The following is a 25,869-nucleotide window of genomic DNA, read 5'->3' on the forward strand; positions in this document are numbered from 1 at the left end:
TAGAGAAGTCAATGTTCATGCCATCAGGTTGGAGGCTACCCAGCCGGTATATAAGGTGTTGTTCCTCCAACCTGAGTGTGGCTTCATTTTGACAGTAGAGGAGGCCATGGATAGACATATCAGAATGGGAATGGGATATGGAATTAAAATGTGTGGCCACTGGGAGATCCTGCTTTCTCTGGCAGACAGAGCATAGGTATTCAGCGAAATGGTCTCCCAGTCTGCGTCAGGTCTCACCAATATATAAAAGGCCACACCGGGAGTACCGGACACAGTATACCACACCAGCTGACTCACAGGTGAAGTGTTACCTCACCTGGAAGGACTGTCCGGGGCCCTGAATGGTGTTCCCTGAATTGGAACATAAAATAGAAGGATTTTGATCAGCTGGGTAAGTGGGCCAGGGAATGGCAAATGGAGTTTGAGTTGGGCAAGAGTGACACGTTATATTTTGGAAGACAAATAAGGCAGGAGTTTCATATAGGGCCGTAGGATGTGTTGTAGAACAAAAGAAACTAGGAGCACAAATACATGGTTCCCTGAGAATGGTGTTGCAGGTAGACAATGTGGTGAAGAAACATTTTGGCACATTGGCCTTTATCAGTCAGCTCATTGTGTATAGGAGTTAGGATGCTATGCTGCAGTTGTACAAGATGCGGTGGGGCCACATATGGAATACTGTGTTCAGTTTTGGTCACTCTGTTACAGGAAAGATGCCATTAAGCTGGAACCAACCCAGTGGAGATCTACAAGGATTTTGCTAGAATTCAAGGGATTGAGTTATGGACAGAGGTTCGGGTGGTTGGGACTTGCCATGTAGGAATTAAACCATTATTGTATAGATCCGTATGAAATGATGAGAGGCATAGATAGAGTCAATATGCATAGTCCTTTGTTTCCATTGTTAGGGAATCAAGAACTATTGGGTATAGGTTTAAGTAGGTTTAAGATGAAAGGGGAGAGATTTAATAGGAACCTGAGGGGCAACATTTTCACCCAGAGGATTGTTAGAATATGAAATAAGCTGCCAGAACACTGACAAATGGGACAAGCTTAGATGAAAAACTTGGTTGGCACACATCAATATGTCCTGATGAAGGGTCTTGGTCCAAAACATCGACAGTCCTTCTCCTTATAGATGCTGCCTGGCCTGCTGTGTTCCACCAGCATTTTGTGTGTGTTGTTGGCACACATCAGTTGGTCCAAAGAGCCTGTTTCTTAACTAGGCTTTCTCTTGAGTCAGAATTATCATTCTGGACTTAATCTAAATGCTGGCATCTGTGTTTGGCCCATTCATTCATATATGCAATCTGTGCGTGATAAACTCTTGAATTTGGCTGCCTTCTCTGGTCAATACCAGGCTAGGCATTTCTCCCCAGCAGTTCACTAAAGTGCAATGTAACACAAGCTATTCAGCTGGAGCAAGAACAGTCAGTTTCAGAGTTTGACTGATAACAATTGAGAAGAATATGGTTTTCTATTTACTTGTCTGAAAAAAGTACATAATTCTAAAATAAAAAATGCACCTAATTAGTGTAATTAATCAACATTTGAGGTTAAATTTAATTGCTGCAGAGAGGGAAGAATGGAAATTGATGGGTATATGCAAATATCCACTCATTATCAACCTAATTTTCTACAGCAGAATAACTAAATAGTTTTCAGCAAGAAAATACTATTCTAGGCATTCTATTACTTAGCACAACAGTCATGTATACCACATAATACAGTCTGTATGATAAAACTTTTGTTAAAGTAAATCAGAGAACTATTCCAAGGATCACAATGTTCAAGTTTGTTTCAGGTCTGTTGGATATATGATGGGATAAATTTGAAAGCATCCTGATGTACCTTTCAAAGGTACTCGACTGGCCCACAGAAGTTACATATTTTTCCTCAAGTGATAGTTCTCATTCAGCTCCCCAATAGCACCCCTTGACTACAATCACTAATCCATCATCCGACCCTCATCCTCCAACCTGTTTGTGAGTCTGACTTTCCTAGCCTGACCATGAATCCAATTTGATCCCTCACCTACTCCCAAACAAAATCATCTTCCCCAGTCACAAGTAACCCAGTTGCCACTTACAGCATCACCTCAATCTAGCAATCAAACCTTAATGTATCCCTCTCTCAACAACTCATGTCTCAACAATTTCTGTTTCATCTCTCCACCTTCCACATCATCCTTAGGCTTCTCTTTTCTGTAACTAAACCTCACTCCCAATGATATCTAACATCCATAATAGTGAATTGGTAATTAAAAGATTTTCAAAATACAATGTGTAAAAATTCCAATCTATAGTGCAGGCTTTATGTATTGTAGAAATTTTTGAATAGTGAAAAGAATTGACCTTCCTAATTAAAAATCAATTTCAGGTACCAAGGTATTTTCTGACCATTGTTATTCTCTTTATTGAAACTTCTGAAGCTTTGAATATACTTCTAGATAAAGCAATGAATAACCAACTATTTATTTTTAGTTTTGTGACAATACAAAACACAAAGTATATCAAATAGTTCAGTTATCTCTCATTACTATTTCTACTTGGCCAAACAAAATGACAGATGTTGAATGTTCCACTCCAGATTGATGTGGGTGTATTCAAATGAACTGATAATGATGAAATATAAAGTTTTAATCTGCAATGTAACCAAATTAAAATATGATGCAATTTGGGAAGCTGAATTGCATGTTTATTGTGGTTAACATAACCATTTAGCAATAATGTCAATGATTATACAACAGATTTGATATCACTGTGACAATATACAGCTAACAAATGGTGTTAGGTCTGACCTGGAAGGCATTGCTTAGCAGAAGGAAGTGGGTCTCTTTGAACATTTCTGAGAGGGCAGGGGTTCCCAACCTGGGGTCAAATGACACCTTAGTTATTGGTAGGGGTCCATGGTATAAAAAAGGTTGGGAATGCCTGTTAAAAGGACAGACCTTGTTCAACCTGTTGGGAATTCACCTGGGAAGACAATTACAGATTATTCTCCAAAGCACTGATGTTCCAAATATCTTGCAAATGAGACTTACTTTCTTTGTGGGTGTAAGCAAGGGGTGAGTATTAGAAAGTGGGGTGTATGCAGGACAGAGAGGAAAAGTGAATGGCATAATACTTAACAGCAGGTCTTATTCTTGCCTGAGTTACTACCTCCACCATGAATCCAGAGAACCACATTCCTGTATCCATTTCAAAGATCTTGTCATATTAGGGCATTACACTGGTAAATTCATGCTTATCACATATCTCTGGAATTTAGTACACCTGCTATCCACAGCAAGCTAATGTTTAGAGAGTTTTACCGTACAAGCAAAAATCACTTCCACGCAAACCCAGACAAAACTGGTATGGATCATCTGTGCAGTTCAATTTTGTTTCCGTATCCAATACTTGTTCTCACCCAGTGTTAGTGACAATGTATTTCAGCAGCACTACTGTATTTTCAATGGTCAACACTGCTAAGGAAGCTGGAGGTGATTTGAAATTTAAAGAATCATACTGCATATTGCCGAGTGATTATGCTAAGTAAGGGGTTTAAGTCTTCTTGCCAAGAATTAAGAGACCAATGTTGCTTTTATTTCAGTTATATTTCTGGCCACCAAACAAAGCAGAGACTTCACTGGTGGCCTTTCCATTAGGAGTCAAGACAAGTTACGCAAAAGGACTAAGTGTGCCAGAAACTACTGCAAAATTATGAACAAATATGTTCACCATGTAAGACTTGCTGGATCAAAGGAAATGGACAAATTCAAAGCCAATCCCTTCACTGATGCATTATGATTCTTGTCAAATCTGGAAATCTTGTTATTTGATGTAGAATAGAGAATATGTCACAATACTTCTATAAAGACTGAAAACATCTAATTAAACATCAAAACACTATTCATAAGAATTCATTAATAAAATATTCCAAATTGAGCATATATTTTCCATTAATTACAAAACATGAGCATAATAGAATACCTGGCTTGCCAACAATTCTCCAGAAATCCAAAGCAAGTATTTACACAAGAATTTACAGAACTATATTAGGCAAAGCAGGACATTTAAGAGGCCCTCAATCACCACCTTAAATGTCTATTTCTTTCAGAATTTTGCTATTGTTGCACAATGTAACACCCATAAGATGCACTATAGCAAATGACATGGATTCTACGAAAGAAAATCCCAATCATATGACCTCTTACACTAAAAAGCACTAAAGTAGAAGTGAATACTGCTATTTCTAAATACTCCTGCAAATCAGACATCATCTTGAATTGAAAAATCAAAAAATAATTCAGATATTAGAAATCTGAAGTAAAGAAAGAAAATGCTGGAAAGGCTTAATAGATCAGGCATGCTTGTGAGAAGTACTTTCTGCTATTATTTCATTATCTTGACTTGTTCATTGATCGTGTTTTCTCACTGTCACCAAGTTATAATTCTGGTACTTAAGAATTTGCAGGAAGCATCCTGCAATATGATGACATCAAATCAAGAAGGAGACACCAACATCTTTTCAAGGACAATTACAAATAGGCAATATACAGTATGTTAGTAATGGCTACATTCCATAAGTTAATTTAAAAACTATAATGCTCAGATAATCAGTATTGCAATTTTATCTGCAAATCAGCAAAGATAAATAATTAGCCTTGGGCTTCAATCTTTCTAGTTTTACTATTAAATATAATAAATTTGCTCCTAAGAAAGTGAAGTTTTCTTGATGCAAAATTAGCTTTATGTTAAAAATGAACAATTTTATCCAAGTGATTGAAATTGGAATGAAATGTAGAAATGTTCGACTACTTTTCACAATTGTGCTGCTGTTGATGTATCTTTATGTGAAACCGTGATATTTGTGTTTGAAAATATTTCCTGTTCAACTCCCAAATGGAAATGGATATAAAGGTCCAGAAATATTCCAGTAGCTCGCTACACACCCAACATTTTATAGCCATTGCACCAAATATGGTTTCAGGAATGAAGTCTTGTTAAAAAATATAACTGTCTGTCAGAATGTCTCATATTGCAAGAAGGTTGCTTATCAGGGCTGAATTCTCATTATCATTTCAATTCTCCAGGCTCCCTTCCATCTCTGAGTTGGCTAGTTAATTAGCATGATCTGGTACTGGCAAGACAGCATTTTCCTTCTGATGAGTCTAATAGGGTATTGATTTTCCAACTTCAAAGAAATCAGGTTCATTTTTGCCATTCAATCATGATATTAGTTGCCTATTATTTTTCAATTCTCTGTACTGACAGAACGTTGACACCTAGTTGTCGCTGATGCCAATAAATCAACAAACAAATGAAAGTGTAATTATCCAATTTATGCCCCTAAAACAAATTACAATTAATTCCACTTTACTATAATATCTATTATTTCAATATATTATTTTGTTCAAATGGTGCCAAATTTCCATCAAGTTCTTTAAGTACAGTATGTAATTGAAAATCTATATTAGCTTTTCTATTTGGCCTTATTTGTTTGGTGATGAGAATGTGGATTAAAAATAAAGTTAAACATTAACATTGTTTTCAGAAGACTCAAAATGCTAACCATTTTGCTGTTTCTCAAAGGTTAAATATGTACTGTTACCATGTATTCCAATGTGACTTAATTTCATATGCACTGACAGCATTGATAATTAAACATCATCTGGTTTTATGATGCTGTTCATATTTTAATAAGAAGATGCAGGGACATGCAAAACACAAGAGGGAAACAGTCTGTGCACATAATAGACTGGAGAAAAAGAGGCTAAAAAATTAGAAACAAATACTAGAGTAAACCTGAGAAATCTTTTCTAATTTGGGTATGTATTGAATTCATGATCATATAATCACAGAATGGTTACAGAAATGAAAGAAATCATTTGGCCTGTTAAGTCTGAATCAAGCTGATCTCATTTACTTGCCTGCTGCCCACAGACCACCAGGCACCTGGACTTGGTGAGTTTGCACACCAGGTTTACAGTGGATGCAATCTCACCAGTTCTCCACCTGGTTTTGGAGCATCTAGACAACAGCAATACATACGACAGGCTGCTGTGCATTGATTACAGCTCAGAATTCAACACTATCACGCCCTCAGTAAAAATCAACATGCTCCAAAACCTGGACCTCTGTACCTCTCTCCACAACTGGATTTTTAACTTCCACACTGGGAAACCACAGTCAGTGCAGGTTGGTACAAAATCTCCTTGCTGACAATCAATGCACACCTCAAGTATACGAGTTTAGCCCACTGCTCTACATTCTGTTCACTCATGTCTGTGCAGATAGATACAGCTGGAATGGTATGTATAAGTTCACCAATGAAACAACTGTTGTTGGCAGTATCTCAGATGGTGATGGATAAGCATCAGGAGTGAGGTAGATGAGCTGGTTGAGTGGTATCATAACAACAACCTTGCATTCAATGTCAGCAAAACCAAGGAATTGATAGTGGACTTCAAGAAAGGGAAGTTGGGATTTAGGGGTCCTCAGTCTGGGGTCTGCCCAGTTGGTGGCATAGTGGCATCAGCGCTGGACTTCAGGGCGAAAGATCCCGAGTTCGAATCTGGCTGGCTCCCTTGCACGCTCTCCATCCGTGTCTGGGTTAAGAGCTGCTGATCTCTTAAAAAAACTCACCCAGCAGAAGGCAAAGGCAAACCGTTGCTGTAACCTGTCGAGTACATGATTTCCCAATATGTCAGAGCGATGTGGAAGGAAATCGTCTGCCAACTGGAAATTCCAGATGCGACCTACCGACGATGATGGCAGTTCGGGGTCAGCAATGGAAAACGTAAGCAGCTACAAATTCCTGGGCATTAGCATCTCAGAATATCAATCTTGGTTCCAACATAATGATGCAATCATGAAGAAGGAACCTCACTGAGAGTATGAGGAGATTTGGTATGTCACCAAAGACTTGGGCAAATTTCTACAAATGCATGATGTGAAGCATTCTGGATGTTTGCATCACCTGTATGAAGGCTCTAATGTACAGAATCAAAAGAGGGTTGCAGTCTCAGTCAGCTCCATCATGGACATAAACCTTCCTACCAACATGGACATAGTCCAAGGGTGATACATCAAGAAGACTGTATCCTTCATTAAGGACTATTACCATCTGGGATACTCCCTCTTCTTATTACTACTATCAGGGAGGAGGTACAGAAACCTGAAGATACATTGATGATGTTTTAAGAACAGCTTCTTCCCCTCTGCCATTAGATTTCTAAATGGCCCATGAACCCATGTTAGTTTAGTTCAAATTAAGTATGATTACATGTTAACTTGATGAGAAAATTGTGACTTCTGAGCTTTGGAACACATGCACACATTATTAATGTGCTTGTCACGTGATGATTTATCAAGAAATTACGAACACAACACAACCTAGGAATATTTCTAAGCATTAGGCTTCAGGAAGAACTTGTCATCAGAAAGCAGGGATTTTCTAATAACTTATTTGTCTTTGACAAATGTAGCTTCCAACACAGATTAATGAAACTTTTATAATAAGGGATCCTATATAAACTGGTCCTTTGTCAAAATGTCAACATACCCATAATCTTTATTTTACTTCAGCTTATTATTTTAGGAGTACCATTGGCAGCACTCAAATCTTCTAATAATGCTTAGCTGCTTATGTGGATTACAGACTTGACATCTATTGGCAAGTGATTTTACCTATCTGTCGTTACAGGAGGTTACAAACAATGTTTATAATGGTCACCAATTTAAATCCAACTGTTTGGGATCTTTTTCTTTAGAAAGTACCTGATTAAAGGTTATCTGTCTAAAATCAACATGATTTAAGGACAACTTTGTCACTCGCTTTTCCAAAATATTTATGGCATCATCCTTTAAAAGATTATTTTAACAAAATCTTAAAAGTCTACCCCATTAATTAAATAAGCTTCCATATTAAAAATGAAATCTACAATTATCAGTTTGAAAATTGAGGGGATTACAAATGGTGTTGAAAAAATTGAACATTTGTTGGTGAAAGAAAAGCAAATACATAATTAATACATAAATAAAATTATGAATGATAGATTATGGATGTTTTATTTTAATGCTTTTTAAAAATATTGATTGGCTGACTGGCCGAATATTACATTAAACTAGATCTATATATGTGGCAGCCACATAGTATGGAATCAGGCATCCAGAACATAATCTCAGAATTTAATCACTCCAGGTCTACACCTCAAATAATTTAGCACATGGCTTCTTTTCTGAAACTGTGGCACACAATGCCACATTTTTATGCCAAATTGACATCTTGAGGTGATGTATACTGTAAATTTAATCCTTGCAAATTTAAGCTCACAAATCAACTAGGAATATTGTGTGACATTAGAGTTTAAGGAGAACCCTGCCAACAGAAATACACTGAAAACTGGCTCTGAATTCCTGGCTTCCTCTTGGAAAATGATTGAAAATGCAGGAATCGATTGAAGTTAAGCAACAACAGAGTGCAGAATAAAGTGATACAATACAGAGAAAATCACTGCAGGTAGGCAGTAAGGTGCAATATCACAATGATATAATTCACGGAGCCATAATTCTGACTTATCATAATAGGGAACAATTCAATAGTCTTATAACAGCAGGATAGAAACTGGCCTTCAGGCTGGTAGTGTGTGCTTTCAGTCTTTTGTATCTGCTGCCCAGTGGGAGAGGGCAGAAGGGAGAATGCTTGGGTGGGATCTTTGTTTATGCTGGCTTCTTTACCGAGGCAGCGAAGGGAGGCTAGTTTCTGGGATGTGCTGACCTGTGTCCACTTCTCTCTGCAGTTTCTTGTAGTCAAGGGCAGAGCTGTTGTCATACTGCTGTGACATAGGTGCTCTGATGCATCTGAATAATGCATTGATAAAAATTGGTGAGAGTGAAAGAGAACATGCTGAGTTCCTATAATTTACTTGGAAAGTAGAGGCACTGGTGACCTTTCTTGTCTGTGGTGACAATGTGGTGAGAAATTTCAAAGAACATGAACCTTTCAATCCTCATAACCCCAGCACCATTAATGTAAACCAGAGTGTGTACACTGCTCCCCTGCCCCCCGTTCCTGAAGTCAAAGACCAGCTCTTTTGTTTTGCTGACATTGAGGAAAAGGTTGTTGTCATGATACCAATTCACTAAGCTTTCTTTCACCTCCCTCATCATTTTGAGATACGACCCACTATAGTGGTATCATCTACAAACGCGCAGCTTGAGTTAAATTTTGTCACACAGTCATGAGTGTATAGGGTGTAGTGTAGGGGCTGCAGACACGGCCTTGTGGGACACTGGTGTTGAGAATAATCATGGTGGTGGTGTTGCTGTCTATCCTTACTGAATGTAGTTTGTTGGTGAGAAAGTCAAGGATCTAGTTGAAAAGGGAGGTGTTGAGTCCCAGGTTTTAGGAGTTTGGAGATGAATTTGCTTGGAATTATAGTTCTGAAAGCCGAGCTGTAGTTAATAACAATAGTCTAACATTGGTGCATTAACTGTAGAGATACTGATATGACTGTAGGGCCTGGGAAAAGGCATCTGCCATGGACCTGTTATAGAATAGTATGACTAGTGTAACCAGCATTTTCTGTTTTCATACCAAACATGGTCAAAGTAACAATAATATTCAGTAGCAACATTATTAATAGTTTGAAACCAAAAGCATTACACCTGTGTTACACTAATTTTACAAACAATTAACTATCTCCAACTGTCCTTTCCTATTGATGGAATTAATCTGCCTAAAGGTTGTATGGTAATATTGTATATAACGTGATTCAACTTTAATGAAAAAACACTGATGAGGGAAAAACATGGGCTTACTATGTTTCACAAAAATACCAATTTTCCTTTTAGATTCTACTCTTTTGTTATTTATTAATGAATATGAGAACCTATACATTTATAGTGGATAATGCATATTTTAGATACCACTTCCAGAACTTTGAATTATGCATGTGTTACCCACTAATAGCCAAGCGCACTCATTTGAGAGCTGGCCTTCACACCATTTGAGACCTTTTTCAGTGTTCAAGTAGCTCATCCCTTTACCAATCTTAATCTCCAACTCTATCCCCTATTGATCTCACAGCAGCTAATTTCCACTAATTTCTAGGCCTGCTTGAGATCCTCTACCAATCTAAACCACGTTCCCACCCTAGGCTTACCTAGTACTGTTTATTATAGACATTTTGTCACTCAGAGCCTATTTGGTAGTACACGGCATCTCAAGCCAAAAGTGCTACAAAATTTTACATCAGTAAGGCCTGTTGCCACATCATGAACTGCCTTGTTCATGTACCTGAACAGCAGTATTTCACTTCTATGTGACTAGTAAGTTCCTACTTAAATGGCATGTCTAAGTCTGGAATCTTTTACTTTGAATTTCCTCTTCAAATCACTAACAGTTCATTTATGGATTTGTTTAGTCAATTTTTCTGATGTTTTATTTTGCTCTGCTAAATAATTCCAACTAAACACAGGTAAAATTGGTTCAATTATCCTGAATCAGAGTATTCCATAAAATGAGTCATTTTTATGTGTTTCAAGCTTGCAATTTTGGACTTCCATTAAGGGAACCTTAAGATAATACAGAGGTACAATGTAGATTCTGGGTTTGGTATTTGATATGCAAAATATATGAAGGAAGATCATTATATTTAAAAAGGAGATTAATGAATTATTTTAAATGATCAAAAGAAAGAAGGGTGGATAGAAGAAGACTCCACTGAGTGGTGGAGAGTCCCAGAATGACCGTAAGACCATAAACATAGGAGCAGAATTAGGCCATTTGGCCCATCAAGTCTGCTCCACCATTCAATAATGGCTGATCCTTTTATCCCCTCCTTAGCCCTACTCCCTGGCCTTTCCCCCATAACCTTTGATGCCATGGCCAATCAAGAAACTATCAATCACTGCCTTAACTTCACCAGTGACCTGGCCTCCACAGCTGCCTGTGGTAACAAATTCAACAAATTCACCACACTCTGGCTAAAGAAATTTCTTTGCATCTGTTTTAAATGGACATGCCTCTGTCCTGAGACTGTGCTCTCTTGTCCTAGGCCTCCACATTCCTTCCACATCTACTCTGTATAGGCCTTTCAACATTCAAAATGTTGCAATGAGATCCTCCCTTATCTTTCTAAATTCTATTGAGTACAGGATCAGAACCACCAAATATTCCTCATATGATAATTCTTTCATTCCTGAAATAATCCTTGTAATCCTCCTCTAAACCCTCTCCAACACCAGCACTTCTTAGTTGAGAAGACCAAAACTGTTCACTATACTTAAGGTGAGGCTTCACCAGTGTTTTTTAAAGCCTCAGCATCACATCCCTACTCTTGTATTCTAGGCCTCTTGAAATGAATGCCAACATAGCATTTGCCTTTGTCACCACCAACTCAACCTGCAAGTTAACCTTCAGGGTGTTCTAGACAAGGATTCCCAAGCCCCTTTGCATCTCATATTTTTGGATTTTCTTCCAGTTTAGAAAATAGCCCACACATTTATTTCTTCTACCAAAGTGCATGACCATGCATTTTCCAACATTGTATTTCATTTGCCACTTCCTTACCCATTCTCCTAATCTGTCTAAGTCCTTTTGCAGCCTTTCTGAATGAAGACAAATAATTAAGAAGGTTAAATGTGAAAGTACACAATGCACATGTGCAGCTACAAATTCACTACAATAATAAATCAAATACCAAAGCAAAGTCCATGACAATGAATAAGCTATTTGGGTTGAAGGAGAGGGCAAGCCAAGAGATATTGCAGCTTCAAAGGCCTGAGAATGGGACCAGGAAATGCTGACAAATTCAACATTTTCATATGAGTTGAATTGTCTTTTCCTAAACCTTACTTATATTATCCTTAATTATTTGGATGGAGGTTCGGAGTTATTGGCACTACTGTATGTTGGTTAGTGTTTTTTTTTCTTTCTTCTCTTTTTTTTCTGGGTTTTTTTTTCTCTTTTTATTTCTTTGTTCATCAATGCTATGAGTTTGGGAGGTTATATATTTTTATTATTATATGAATGTCTATTTAAACTATTAATTATGTACTCTCAAACACTTTGTATTCATGTTTCATTTATGTTTGTTTAAAATTAATAAAAAAGATTTAAAAAGAAAGGAAATGCTGACAAAACGCATATAGTTATATTACCCTCTAGAAGAATTACTCTATTCTAGGTGTTATAACTAGGGCAACATATAGTATTTACAAGCTCTATTTTCATTTTTACCATTATTTTGTGAGATGGAATTGAAGTATATTTATGTTTCATAATGCAGTGAATAAATATTTTTGAAAAACCAACCTAACGTTATCTGTACATGGAAGGATTGATGAATACTTGCAATATTATGGGCTCCTTAATATACCCTATTAAGATGTTTCAGCAAATGAATGGCATTTGTGGTTACTTTGATTATAGAAGCACATAGACTTTAAAAAAGCTCTCTATGCAACAACATAAGTTAATACATGCTCAAGTTTAATATGGCATTCACTGTAGATCTAAGCCTATGTGAACATAAAAAGGAACATTGTGCCTCGTCAACTAACCAAAACAAAGCATATTTACTTATGCTGACAGAAATCATGCTGAACTTATTTTTATGAATGGAGAGAGAAGTTGTGATTACTCCTGTCTGAAAGAGTTATGACTTATTCTTTTCAGCCAATTTTACACCCAGAATCCAGTCGAATTAATAAGCATGATTCTATGACTCTAGCATCTGCAGATTTCCTTGTGTTTGCTTCCATGACTAGCTAGGTTTTTGATGGTGGGTTCTACCTCAGATTGTTTACTGAGCCATGGAAAACAATTTAGCTTCAAGGTGATAACAAAGTTGCTTGAAAGGGATAAATGCTTTTCCAGTGTTGCTTGTAGGACAGAAAGAATGAGAAGAATTTAGCCACCGAAAAATCCATCAAATGCTGCTGCTGGAAATCCAAAATGAAAACAGATTGTGCTAGCAGCATCCAGATAGTCAAGTTGCCTCTGAAGAAAGAGGAACAGTTAACATTTCAGTCCCTTTATAAGTTCTGAAACATTAACTCTGTTTCTCTTTCCCCAAATGCTTCCGGAATTTGCTGAAGGTTTCTAGTCTTTTCTATTCTATTTGAAGAGGACATCATCTGCTGCCTTCAATTTGATGAAGCTGCCACTCTCACCCACAACCTTCAGTTTTGCTTTATCAACCTTGAAACTAAAACTGAGTTACCTTCTTCCATTCTTCAAAGCTGTAAATTAGATTTTCCAGAAGAATCTTAGGAACTTGCTTTTTGTTCATCTTTAATACCTTATTTTATTTTCCAAGATTTGTTACAAGGCAACATAATTAACAGTATATTATGACTATTTATTTTATCATTACTATTATTGATTTGCTTCTATTTAGTGATCCTTTATCTTGTAATATATTGCTTCTTTTGACATTGACTAGTATTTACGGGTATTTTGAAGAAATATCAGACATCTTTTGAAGGTTAAATATAGACTTTTTGACATATTGCATGATTACCTACAATCCTGTTAGTTCAGAAGACATGACAAAATGCAATTTCTAAACACAAAATAAAATGGAGCGAATATTGCTGAACTATATACAGTGCACTTATAAACAGAAGTATGAGACTTCAACTTGAAGCCATTTTAATCTTGCTGTGAGGATGCTGATTTCGGATTAGACTGCCATGTGTCTAGATAAATGCATAGTTCCATTCCCAGCTGGGTGTTAAATAGTAGCACATGACCTTCCCACACAAACAATCTCCAACAGCTCAATAATCATTGAGACTGAACTAGCCACTTTGGTTTCACATATTTATGAGTGTGTGTCTTGGAATCTATTTATGTAAAAATTATCACATATTTATCAAGTTAATTTCCTTAAAGTATTAATTGAATTGTTCTCAAAGTTGAGTCTGCATGGGTATCTTTCCAAGATAACCTATTACTAAAAGAAAATCTAGCATTTCCTGCTCTGAACTACTCAATCTGATCACTTTTCCTCTGTGCCTAAATTGGATATTAGTTTGGTGTCCCTTAATATCCCAATTTCTCATGATCCCTTTATCATCTTAGAAATTTCAACAAATTTAATATTCACAACCATTTAGGGAAATTAGTTGCTGATTTCAATTCTCTTCTGAGAGAAAGTTTCTTTATTTCACTAAGCACTATTTCCACACTGAAAGACTCTCTCTATAATGGTTCCATTGATTTCCTTAAATATTTTAAATACCTCAATTGCATTACTCTCCAAATCTCCAAAAATATAAATGCTATGTTTAAGCACTGTTATAACAACTTAATTTTCAAAATCTAGCAACATTTGATGGAGCTGTGCTTTACCCTTTCTATGCCCAATAGATCTTTTCTGATGCTAGGTACCTCAACATAATGCAATGCCACAGTTAGGGTTTCAAGGGTGCAAGATATTGAAAGATTATTTATTCACTATTGAACTTCAGTCCCCTTCACATAAAAGCCAAGACTTTGTGAATTTTTTGATTACCAATAACTCCAATAATTCATTATCTGACTATTCAGAAATCTTAATTATTTGATACCTAACTCAGCAGTACTATTTCTTGTGCTCCCTTTTAAACTCATTGGCTTCTCTGTAAAATTTATTGCAATGTAACATCTTTTTAAAAAATGAAATAGCAGCGTTTGAGGTATCAAAAGAAGTAACTGGTGTGACCAGTTGTGACTTTGTACTGTACATAAGGCAGCATAGGAAAATGTTCTTGGTGTGTTTTAATGATTTCAGTACAAATAAAACTGCATATCTTTTCTCTTCCACAATTATTTCCATTGTACAGCCCTATCCAATTCAGAAAACTTAACAGTGTTTTCCAAATTAGAGTCACTTGCAAAGCTGTGTAAATAACTCAAATTCTCATTCAAGTTATGGATGTACTTTATGGAAAGACCAAAATACATCTGAGTTGAACTACTTTTCACATTCTGACAAGCAGAGAAAAAAACTACACCCGCTTAGCTTTTCTCAAGATATCACATGATTATTTCCAATTTATGCAATCTACATTGCAAATTGTTTCTGGGGACAAACTTTGTCATAATTCTTGGAACTGCATTTAGACAATGATCTTAGATTGACGCCTATCCATCATGTCAGTAATTTTCCTTACTCCTCCTACTGGGCAGCAGATATAAAAGTTAGAAAGCACGTACCACCAGGCTCAAGGACAGCTCCTATCCCACTGTTATAGCACCTTTGAACAATTCCTTAGCACTGTGGTCTCTTGAAATTAACTATCTACCTTGTGTGACCTTGTACGTTATTGTCTATATGCACTACACTAAGTAACTGTAGCAGTTTATTATTTAGAATGTTACTGCATTATTTTGTACTGTCTCAATGCACTATTGTAAAGAATTGATCTGTATAGATGGTATGATAGACAAGTTTTTCACAGTACCTTGGTACATATGATAATAATAAATCAATATCTAATTTTCTCAGAAAAACTATAATTTAAAAACTCAAGCTGACTCTCTTAACAAAAATGCCAACCATTTCTCAGTTGATGGCAATACTGCCTCGAAGTTGGGTGGGTGCTGGAGGTCAGTCTAGAAAATGAATTCAAAAATCTTGGTTATTTCATTATAGTAATGAAAGAGTACAGCATTGTCGGAGTTCCAATGAGATATATGGCCGTGATCCCATCTGCAGTCTTGAATACCTTCCAGAAATTCCAGAGCACTTATGGAGAAGACTAGATGAGTTATCTTTGATGTTCAGCCTAATGTTTATTCCTTGAAAATTAACATCCAAACAGTTTGCCAGATCATTATCACAATGCTGTTTGTGGGAACTTGCCTGCAGATTTCCAACAGTAGTTCCATAGGACTTCCACTGGCTGTTTCAAAGGATCTCCCATTTTATTACCCATTTTATTTCTAGTGAAAGATTCCAGCAGCTTTTCCATGTTTGATATTAAATGGAATTGATATTGAAATAGAATGTCACTTATAATTTTCCAGTCTAACAGTATATTTCCTGAATGCATCAAGCTTTGGATATATACAATTTTTATACTTCTTTCTCCATTCCCTGGGGACAGCCATTTGGTCCTGCATTGGTCTATCTTGAATCAACTTACATAGTCCATTTTTTGTTGTTTAAACTTACTTCTTCCACACTTAGTTTTAAACACCATTGTTCTATTGAAGGAATGGTATAAAATGGCATCAGAAATTTAATGGAATCGAATGGAACACAAATCCTCCTTTTACAATTTTTCAATGTCCTTATCATCTGATCTGCATCCATCTTTAATGGGCCCTTAGTCATCTTCACTAGTACTTTCTCCTTAATATATGCGTATTAATAAGACTTTTTACTCATATCATCCTTCCGCACATTATATGAGTTATATTTTATTTCTCTTTTTGCCAGGGCAAATTTCTTTGCTCATTTCTTCTTGAACTCTGTTCATTTACCTTAATATATCATCCTAACTTGAGAAGAAGACATTCTCTACATTCTATCCTACTTATCTCTTTCAATGAATCTAATTCATGACCACCTTCTTGATAGCACTACCTTGCGTGGTCTTATTGTCTCAATCAGAATGTCATCTCTGAACACAGGCACAGAAAATGAAAAGTTATGCACCAGTGTAATGCTGGGGAATTCAGTAAGACTTTGCTCCATTGCCAAACTCCATGCAGGACCATGTTAGGTGGACAGATGCGTTGCCCTTTCCTAATATGGGATTCCTACGTTTGACAGTACCAGTACAACAGTCTAAGTCTTGCTACTGCACTCTCAATCTAAATGTTTGGCATTCTATTCAGCAATACCCGTATTAACCTAAGAGACTTGCCTGGTTGTTTCCTTACGATTAAAGTAATATTGTTTCAAAAACTACTAGTTGCTTTGGAGAAATCCAATGCTTCTTGAGTCCAGTGTGAAGCACCAACTTTCTGGGCCGGCAAAAGTATGCAAATAAAGATTGAACCTCAGGGGAGCATGCTGCACATGCTCTAAGAACAACGTTTAATAAGTGTCACCCAGAAGGAGAGAAGACAGGGAGGGCATAAACAGTATTGTAATAGAAACATTCATGGAAAGTGATGCCCTCTTAATAGTTAATAGGATGTGACTTATCTCCTCTGTTCTCCATTGTTGATAACTCTGATGTCAGAGATCATTTGGATTAAGCCTCTATGAAAACTTTCCACTCAATTGTAGGATAGGAGGGGTGGGAAAATTGTAGAATCTATAAACCGGAGACAAAAGATTTTAGCCTTACTCCTAGTGTCCTGCTTGTTGGAGTTCAGTTAGAAAGAGGATACTTTCTGCACATCTAAAACAGTCCAATAGCAAAAAATGGAAGTGGGAAGCAACACACTGATAAAGACAAAGTAATCATATAAATAATAATACTGTACAATACACTCCAGCTGGATTGCAATCCATTTCTTGTTTTCTTTTTATATTCAGTAATCGTGCATTCTTTACCTGGAGGCAGATGAATTTTCTTAGACAAAAAAAAATCAGTTGCAACACCAGCTGCAAGTATTGTTGGTGGGAGGTGTGGGGCTAAAATATCAATGTCCCTTAGTCTTGTGCCTAGTATCTGTTATCCAGAATCTATATCAGTCATAAACGCAGGAAAATTTCCTCTCTTAGCATATGAACCTTTAACATTCTTGTCTGAAATTCTTCTTCCATCAATTCTAACAGTCTGTTTAATGTTGAGAATAATATTATTTACACACATTATCTATCTTCATAGAACTTAGCAATTAACCATTTCTATGTTTCATCGTCTGAATAAAGAAAGAGGCTTGGATTTATGTAGTGTCCTTACCAACTTCAGGAAATCCCAACATGCTTTTAAATCAAGAACGTACTTTTGAAATGTATTCTTTGTAAAGTAGGAAATTTGGCTAATATGCACATAGCATGCTCCCAAAAATAGCAATATCATGATGATCTGAGATATTCTTTTTATGGGGATATTGACAGAAGGTTAGATATTGGGCACAGTATTTGGAACACATTCCCTGTTCTTGGGATTAATCTGTTGATATTTGCTTTGAGGCACATGGCCAAGTGGATAAAGCGTCAGTCTAGCGATCTGAAGGTCGCTAGTTTGAGCCTTAGCTGAGGCAGTGTGTTGTGTCCTTGAGCAAGGCACTTCACCATACATTGCTCTGCGACAATACTGATGCCATGTTGTATGGGTCCTAATGCCCATCCCTTGGACAACATCGGTGGCATGGAGAGAGAAGACTTGCAGCATGGGCAACTGCAGGTCTTCCATACAACCTTATCCAGGCCTCAGTCATCATCGAAAATCGATGGACAGCTGAAGAAGATTTGCTTTGTGAAAGGAGACAGGATTTCTATTGATCTGCAAGACAGCATGTAAGAAAGTGTAGCATTTCCTTAAACTCACATTGAAAGCCAGTTTAGATTTTGATGTTCAAGTTAATGAGTTCCAACCCATTCAAAACTTCAATGCATCTTTAGCAAAGGTTAGGCGAAAGTGAATTTCATCAAATATCTTGGCCCTCTTATGTAACATTCACACCAGCTGCTCTGATTCCTCTGTCTGGAAAGCAAACATTTTGTAGGCAATTATGTTCTTAAAAACTACTGTTTTTAGGTATACATTTAGTATCATTTTGTAATTTTCCTATCTTGCAAATACAGAAGGAGAAACTGCAGCTTATCTCTGTAGCTGCAGTTATTTTTACTTTGCTATTTTAGTTTTATGTTGTAACTGTGTCAAATACTATTTTATGTGCAATATAATAGTGAAATGGCACTTCAAGCTGATATGATGGCACTTCAACTGAGCTAAAACACACGTAAATTACACAATCACTAACAGATGGAATCCCATTTCTGTGACAATATCTGAGTCAACATTCGCCTTGCAGTGTGAAACTCATAAAAGATGGGCAGAGCAAAAGGAAGTGTAACCCAGTGTTTCTTTTCTGAAACCCTCCTTATTTCCAGTTCACCTCTAATTTATATTCATTTGGCAAGCAATTAGAATGAAATCTGCTTATTGAAAGGCAGTTTGCTGATTAGCAGGCAGCAAATCATATTTTTAATTTGTTCCTTAGGTCCTGCACCAAACTAAAAGGAGAGGAAGAATATGGTGAAGGTGCAGATAGTTTCACAAGAGCAAGAATTTAAGTGTGAAGGTCATTAGATATTGCTGTGTAGATGGTTTAGGACAATTTTGGGTTAGGAGAAATATTACTTTCTCTCGTATAGGCATCATGTCCTAAAGCAAGCAGATAATTAAGAAATAGAAGGCTTCATTTGCAAGCTCAAGTTGTCTCAGACTGCTGTGAGAGGCAGCAGGGCTTCCTATGGCATTCTACATTCTCACCTCAAAACACTTCAGAGTGTTAACAGCCAGAAAAAAAAGCATGTCCCACACTTGGCCAGTTGTCAAAACTCAAATTCTGATGGAACATTGTTTTATTTGGTAATGCTGTTTATGTGATGCTGTGATGCTGTTGCAGGACAGATTTTCATTGCGCTTATGCACATTACAATAAACTCAGGAGTTTATATTGGATCCAGGACCCACACACCAGCTGGGTGTCTTGCTGTGGACTGCTCCTCTCACTATTAAGTCTCTCATTACTACATCCCCATCTGAATGCATTCTTTCCCCTTGAGCTTCACAGCCAGACATCCATTCACTGCTGTTAGCCCCTAAAAGAACAGAGCCTTCAAGGAGATTTACTATTAATGAGGGGAATGGCCACAAGGATGTCCTGCACTGACTGGTTACTGCCCTTTACTTGGTGGTCACCCACCTTGTGTGACCACTATAGCAAAATACTAAGACTCCTGGATGATCTTAAATACATCCAGGTCCATTTCCAGTTCTGTTACCAGTCCTGACAGCAGCTGAACCTGGGTAGACTTCCCAGAGATATGTTCATCAGGGAGTCCATGAGATCCCCTGATTTCCAATATCTTGCTGGAATATTTCATTAAATTAACTGTCATCCTGCCTACACTGTATCAGGTATCAGGGTTGAATGGCAAAATGAAACCTTACCAGTGCCTCTTCCTCAAAGCATCAAGAAAAGGCCTCAACTCAACAATCCCATAATTTCAGCTTCAAAAGAACATTCTGCTTAACCTTACCTTTTAAAAATTCCGGCTCTTACACTGAGCATCTGGGCTGAAGGAAGGTATCTGAATGTAGGAAGGATGTGGTGAAGCTAATTGGGATACGAACAAATGACTGGGCCTGCTCATGGGAGTTTTCTCTCAGGCAGGAAAAGGAGTAGAGATGGCAGGAAGTGATGGAGGAGATGGAGGTAGCATATGGGAGGTGGTATTGGGTGACAGGAGTTCTATGGAGGAAGGTGAATGGCAGGTTTCTGAAAAATAAGAGGCTGATTGACAATTGTAGTAGCCTATCTTCCAGTGTTAAAGGCATTTGACAGGATTTAAATTAAAGAAAGAAGGAATAGTTGAAGGTTTTGTTTTGTTTTGTTTTGAATGTGATCCTGTTTCTGATAGAAATCCAATTAGACTAACTAAAGATTTGAAAAAAGCATTAGAATATATTGTGGGAGCAATACCTTTAAGAGATGGGGCATTTTTTTAAAGATAGTAAGCAATGTGAGAAAGCTCTAGGATTAAAAGCTGTGGGTGGAAGGAAAGTAACACCAAGAAATTGTACTGAATAACAGTGGCTTTGAGGAGTAATCTCTGGAGTGCATCTAGATATATCCATGGTCCAAGTTAAAAATAATATAGTTATGGGAAAAATTGTGGATACTAAATGTTTAAAAGGGTTTCATGGTGGAGTTAGAATAAAATAGCTTATCAGTGTTGATTAAATTTGATGGAAAAAAGTTGCCAGCTAGGGTTAATTTAGGTTATTTGAGTTATATAGTTCGAGTCTATGTGCCAGAAGTTTGGTCATGTAGCCGTTGTGTGTAAGGGTAAAAAGTGGTGTGTTTGATGTGATGGAGAAAATGTTTATGGCTATTGAGGAGAAAGTGTTAGGCCAAATTGTAGCAACTGTGGAAGAGAACATAATGCTGCATATGCAGTGTGTCCTGTATGTAAGAAAGCTATGGAAGTTCAGTGTGTTCAGGTGGAAATAGACGTATCACATGCAGAGGCTCTGCTTAAAGTACAGAAGACAGTGTCAATGGTACTTATTAATATTGAGAATAGACAGATTAAAGACAGTGTGTAAAATGCATGATTATATTACAAAGGATCTTCTGCTGGTTGATAAAGTTTGTCACTTTCATAGTAGATGTGGTAAATTGTACAGCAGAAACTAAAAGTAGGTCAGAAAAATTTATAATGATATTAAAGGATTCAGAAAAATACACAGAGATAAAAGACAACTCTATAAGTTATTAATGATGTACAAGGAGTATATAATGTTCAGACTTCAAAGCAGGGTTGTTAATAGTTTTTCTAATCTTACAATGGAAAGATAGAAGCTCATTAGCTGTCAAGAGTTTAAGAAATTTATTGAAGATCTACCAAATGCTCCTGATGTTATATGTGTGCAGGAAATCTGATTGAAATACTTTCTAAGTTTTAAGATACAAGGTTATGTTGATAGAAGATGCGATTGGAAAATGGGTAATGGAGGAGGAGGACCTTTGTCAAAAATGGATAGCACATAGGGTTTGGACATTGGGGTTGTTTATCATTCAATTGTGGTTGAAATGTGGGGAAAGAATAGTAAAGCACAAATGAGAAATGTTTATAACCCCTATGAAAGGTTAACACCTGATATATTGGAAACTGCGTGAAAATGGAAGATTTTAATAGTCATAGTACTATGTGTTTGATTCAGCATGCTTTGTTGTTTACATAATGCATTGTAGGTTACCTGTAAAAGAACATAAATGGTACACATCATCACGCCACCACAGGATACGTGCTCATCTCACTAAAATAAATAATAAACTAAGACCCATTGTCCTAGACTCTCATGTTTTAAATTAGTCTTTATGTTTTGGAGTCACAAAATACAACAAGGATGGTGGTGGAAGCCTTTCTGGAAGAAAAGTGATGTGCTTGAATGATAGTAGGAGAACAAGGATAAATCTATTTAACAACACTGGGAGATAATAAAAAGAGAGCTGGTATCTGAGGATATAGCAAGGGTGTGTAACTGGTAAGTGTATAACGATTCAACAACAGGGACTGATCATGTACCCACTGGGAAATAGGAGTAGATGTGTATCCGTGGAAAGGTTCTGAGATTTCCAGATGGAATTTTAAAAAGGTAAATTGGAATGTATTTGATGATTTATGTGAAAATAGATTTCCTGATCATTTGGTCTTGGAGGATATTAAGTTGAGTAATAATACCTTGTGCTCTGTACTCAATTCATTCAATAGATAAGGAACTAATTCCCACATCACTGGGAGATAATAAAAGGAAAGATGTTCCCTAGTGGACAGATAAACGTAAAAGAGTTGTGAAAGTGAGGAACAAAACCTTTAGGAAAATTGGGTGCTGTTACTCCTATTCATCTTTCATACCATATAAAAGACCTCAAGCTATAGTTATAAAAGTAGTAAAAAAAAGGGGCAAAGAAAATGTATTAGGGAACATACTATGATAGCATTGGGAAAGAAATCCAGGAAGGGAAGTTGGGTTATGATACAGAAAATGTGGGGAGTTAGAAAACTTGATATATTACCAGTTTTATATGGTGGGGAGAAGGTTGCAGTTACTGAATCTGAAAGAGCAGAATTATTAATAAAAGTATATATCAATGTAAAGAAGAGAGATCTTACAGAGAAATAGTTTTGGGAGATTGCTGAGAAAAAAGAATGTACCAGTTCCTGCTTGGATATTGAACTGTTAATGGGGCTGATCAGACATCATCTTGGAAAAATTATACTGTTATAGTATGTTATTGGATTTGAAACTTATGTTGGTTTTGAAATTCTTTAATCCAATATAGGTTGAAGGGTGACTTCCTGCTTCCTGAAAATTAGCAATTGTTATCTGCATACTGAAACCTGATAAGGATCAAGCAGATGCTTCTTGTTATAGACCTATTTTGCAAACTTCATATGTAAGTACAATAATGGAATGAATGGTTATAATAAGGCTTTGTTTTTTTTGTGGAATGTTGTGGAAAATTAGCTGTGTTCCAATCTGGATTTCGTAAAGGGAGATTGACTATGGATTCAGTATTAAGTTTAGAATCTCAGTATCAAGTAAGGCCCAAGCTAATAAAGAATTTGTGGTAGCAGTTTTCTTGGTATGTAGAAAAAAGTCTTTGATATGTTATGGACACAGCGATTGCTGCTTAAACTGGAAAAGATGGGAATAGATGGTAGAAAGTTCAATTAGATTCAAGATGTGATAGAAAGGTACCAGTTAGGGTGGGAACAACTTTCTCTAAGGAATATGAGATACAGAATGGGACTCCACAGGAGAGTGCGTGCAGCCCACTTCTTTTGAATATTATCATTAATTGATTTTGCAAATGTTGGCTCAGACATTTCCAAATCATTATATGCTGTTTAAGATGCAGTGTGGAAGAGTAGCAAGAATATAAATTAAATTGTTAGGAAAATGTAGGCATCTATTAATGAACTTGAGGAATGGGAATATCAGTGAGGGTTGAAAATCTTCTGTTGCACAGATTCAAGTTATTTGTTTTTCTAAAAGGAACATTACACCCTCTATTGATCTGAAGTTATATGGTAAATCTCTTAAACAAGAGTCAGTGGTAAAGTTCCTAGGTATGTGGCTGGACACTGGGTGAACACGTGTGAATAGCATGCTCCCATGGGTAAAGCCTAGGTAGTTCTAATGTAGGAACATGTTCGGCACAGCTTTGTGGGCTGAAGGGCCTGCATTGTGCTGTAGGTTTTCTATGTTTCTATGTTGTGTGTGTTGATCAGGGCTTCTTCTTCTTGTAAAGGTTAATGGCAGTTGGCAAAACAGTGTGTGAATAAAATTCTACAGAAATGTAAAAAAAATCCCTTAACATGCTCAGGTTCCTAGTGATTGGGTGCAAGTAGGAGGCCACTTAAATGTATATTACTTTAATAAGCTCTGTCTTTGATCATGGATGTGTTGCTTATGGGCTAGTCTCACCAGCAGTCTTAAAGAGTAAACACAGTTTTAAAGTTCAAGCTCAAGCATTCAGATTGTTTTGGTGCTATTAAGTTTCATCATTACTGGTAGAAATGCGTGAAGTACCCTTCCATCTTTGCAGGTTACAGTTCTCATAGGCTTATTGGCAACATTAGTAGAGTGATGGGAGGTTTAAATTCATATGGTCTTTGGGTGGATAGGAAAGGGATGGGCACAAAATCTTGGGTTGCTTAATGTGGAATTTACTCCCAGTTTACCCCTTTCTGTCAGTCTTGCAGGCATTTCCCTTTGCCTATGATTGATTTGGGCCTTCAGGAAAAGATCAAGATTGTATATCAGCGGCACAGGAAGTTCGGCAATATGTGCAAGGCAGAGATTATGGACTTGTATATATCTACACAGATGGTTCAAAAGATCCAGTGACAGGCTGTACAGGTGTTTCTTTGTTTATATTTCAAAGTTTCACATGATTATTAAGAAAAGATTATCAGATGAAGTACCAGTATTCACGTCTGAGATGCTTGTTACCATTTTAGCTTTGGAATAGTTTGAAGAAGTACACCCCGATTATGTACTTTGGTTCTGTGATTTGTTCTTGGTCTTGACATCTATCAAAGGAGGTACTTTTAACTGGAAGCCAGACATCCTTCTTGAGATTAGCCAACATCTGTTGATGTTGCAGGGTCAAAGACTGTGTATATATTTCATATGGGCTCCTGCCCATGTTGGTGTTGAAGCAAACAAAGTGGCAGATAATTTTGCCATTCACCTAAAATTAAGGACATACATGTAGTGGTGCGTTTACATAATGGGGAGATGAAAGCCATAATTAAAATGTCCATTCAGACACTGGTGGCAACATAGTTGGGCTAAGGAAAAGAAAGGATGCCAATTATAAAATTTCAGAAGATGGTGGGAACTCAATTGGGTGATGAATATAAAAGGAGAGAAGAAGTAAGACTTACATGTTTATGTATTGGACATTCTTGGTTAAATAATTCCCTGTTCAGAATTAATATGCATGATACTGGCATTCATAGGGAATGTACTTGACAAGAAATGGTGCAGCATCTATTTTTGATTGCAGATCCCATGAGGTGCAAAGGAAGCATCTAATTGCTAAACTGAGATCTTTGGGATTGACAGAGTTTAACATGGAAAGTTTGTTAGTTTCCACATTATAATGTGTATTTGTGCTTCTGAAAAGCATTAGCCTTTTTGATTTCATTTAATTTTTTGTTTGAGGGGGAATTTAATAGATATTCTTCCTGTACCTTTGCTCCACACTCCAACTCAGAGGTGGCAGTATTGCACCTTACATTGGTCTGCAACCGCTATTAGTCTTTACAAGAAGAGGAAAAAGCCCTAATCAACCCACACAAAATGCTGGATAGGAGCAGACAGTATGGGTATGTATTTCATTGGGGAGGGGGAATTATGATGCAATCAGGCAGGAACTGGGGATCATAAATTGGGAGGAGATGTACACAGGGACATGCACAACAGAAATGTGGAGGTTGTTTAGGGACTACTTGCTGGGGTTTCTGAATAGGTTTGCCTCCTCGAGGCAGAGAAAGGATGGTACGGTGAAGGAACAATGGTTGACAAGAGATGTGTAACATCTAGTCAGGAGGAAGAAAAAAGCTCACTTAAGTTTAAGGAAACAGTGACCAGACAGAACTCTAGAGAGTTACAAAGCAGCCAGGAAGGAGCTTAAGAATGGATTTAGGAGAGCCAGATGGAGCATTAGAAAGCCTTG

General features: G+C 37.0%; 1 protein-coding gene across 7 annotated transcripts in view; it reads right to left on the bottom strand.

The window, feature by feature from the left end:
• Positions 1–25,869, bottom strand: part of nlgn1 (neuroligin 1) — a 517,723-nt gene that overhangs the window by 211,121 nt on the left and 280,733 nt on the right. The gene's annotated exons all lie outside the window — the stretch shown is intronic.

Source organism: Hypanus sabinus, chromosome 2 (genome assembly GCF_030144855.1).
Source record: "Hypanus sabinus isolate sHypSab1 chromosome 2, sHypSab1.hap1, whole genome shotgun sequence".
Taxonomy (NCBI): Eukaryota; Metazoa; Chordata; class Chondrichthyes; order Myliobatiformes; family Dasyatidae; genus Hypanus; species Hypanus sabinus.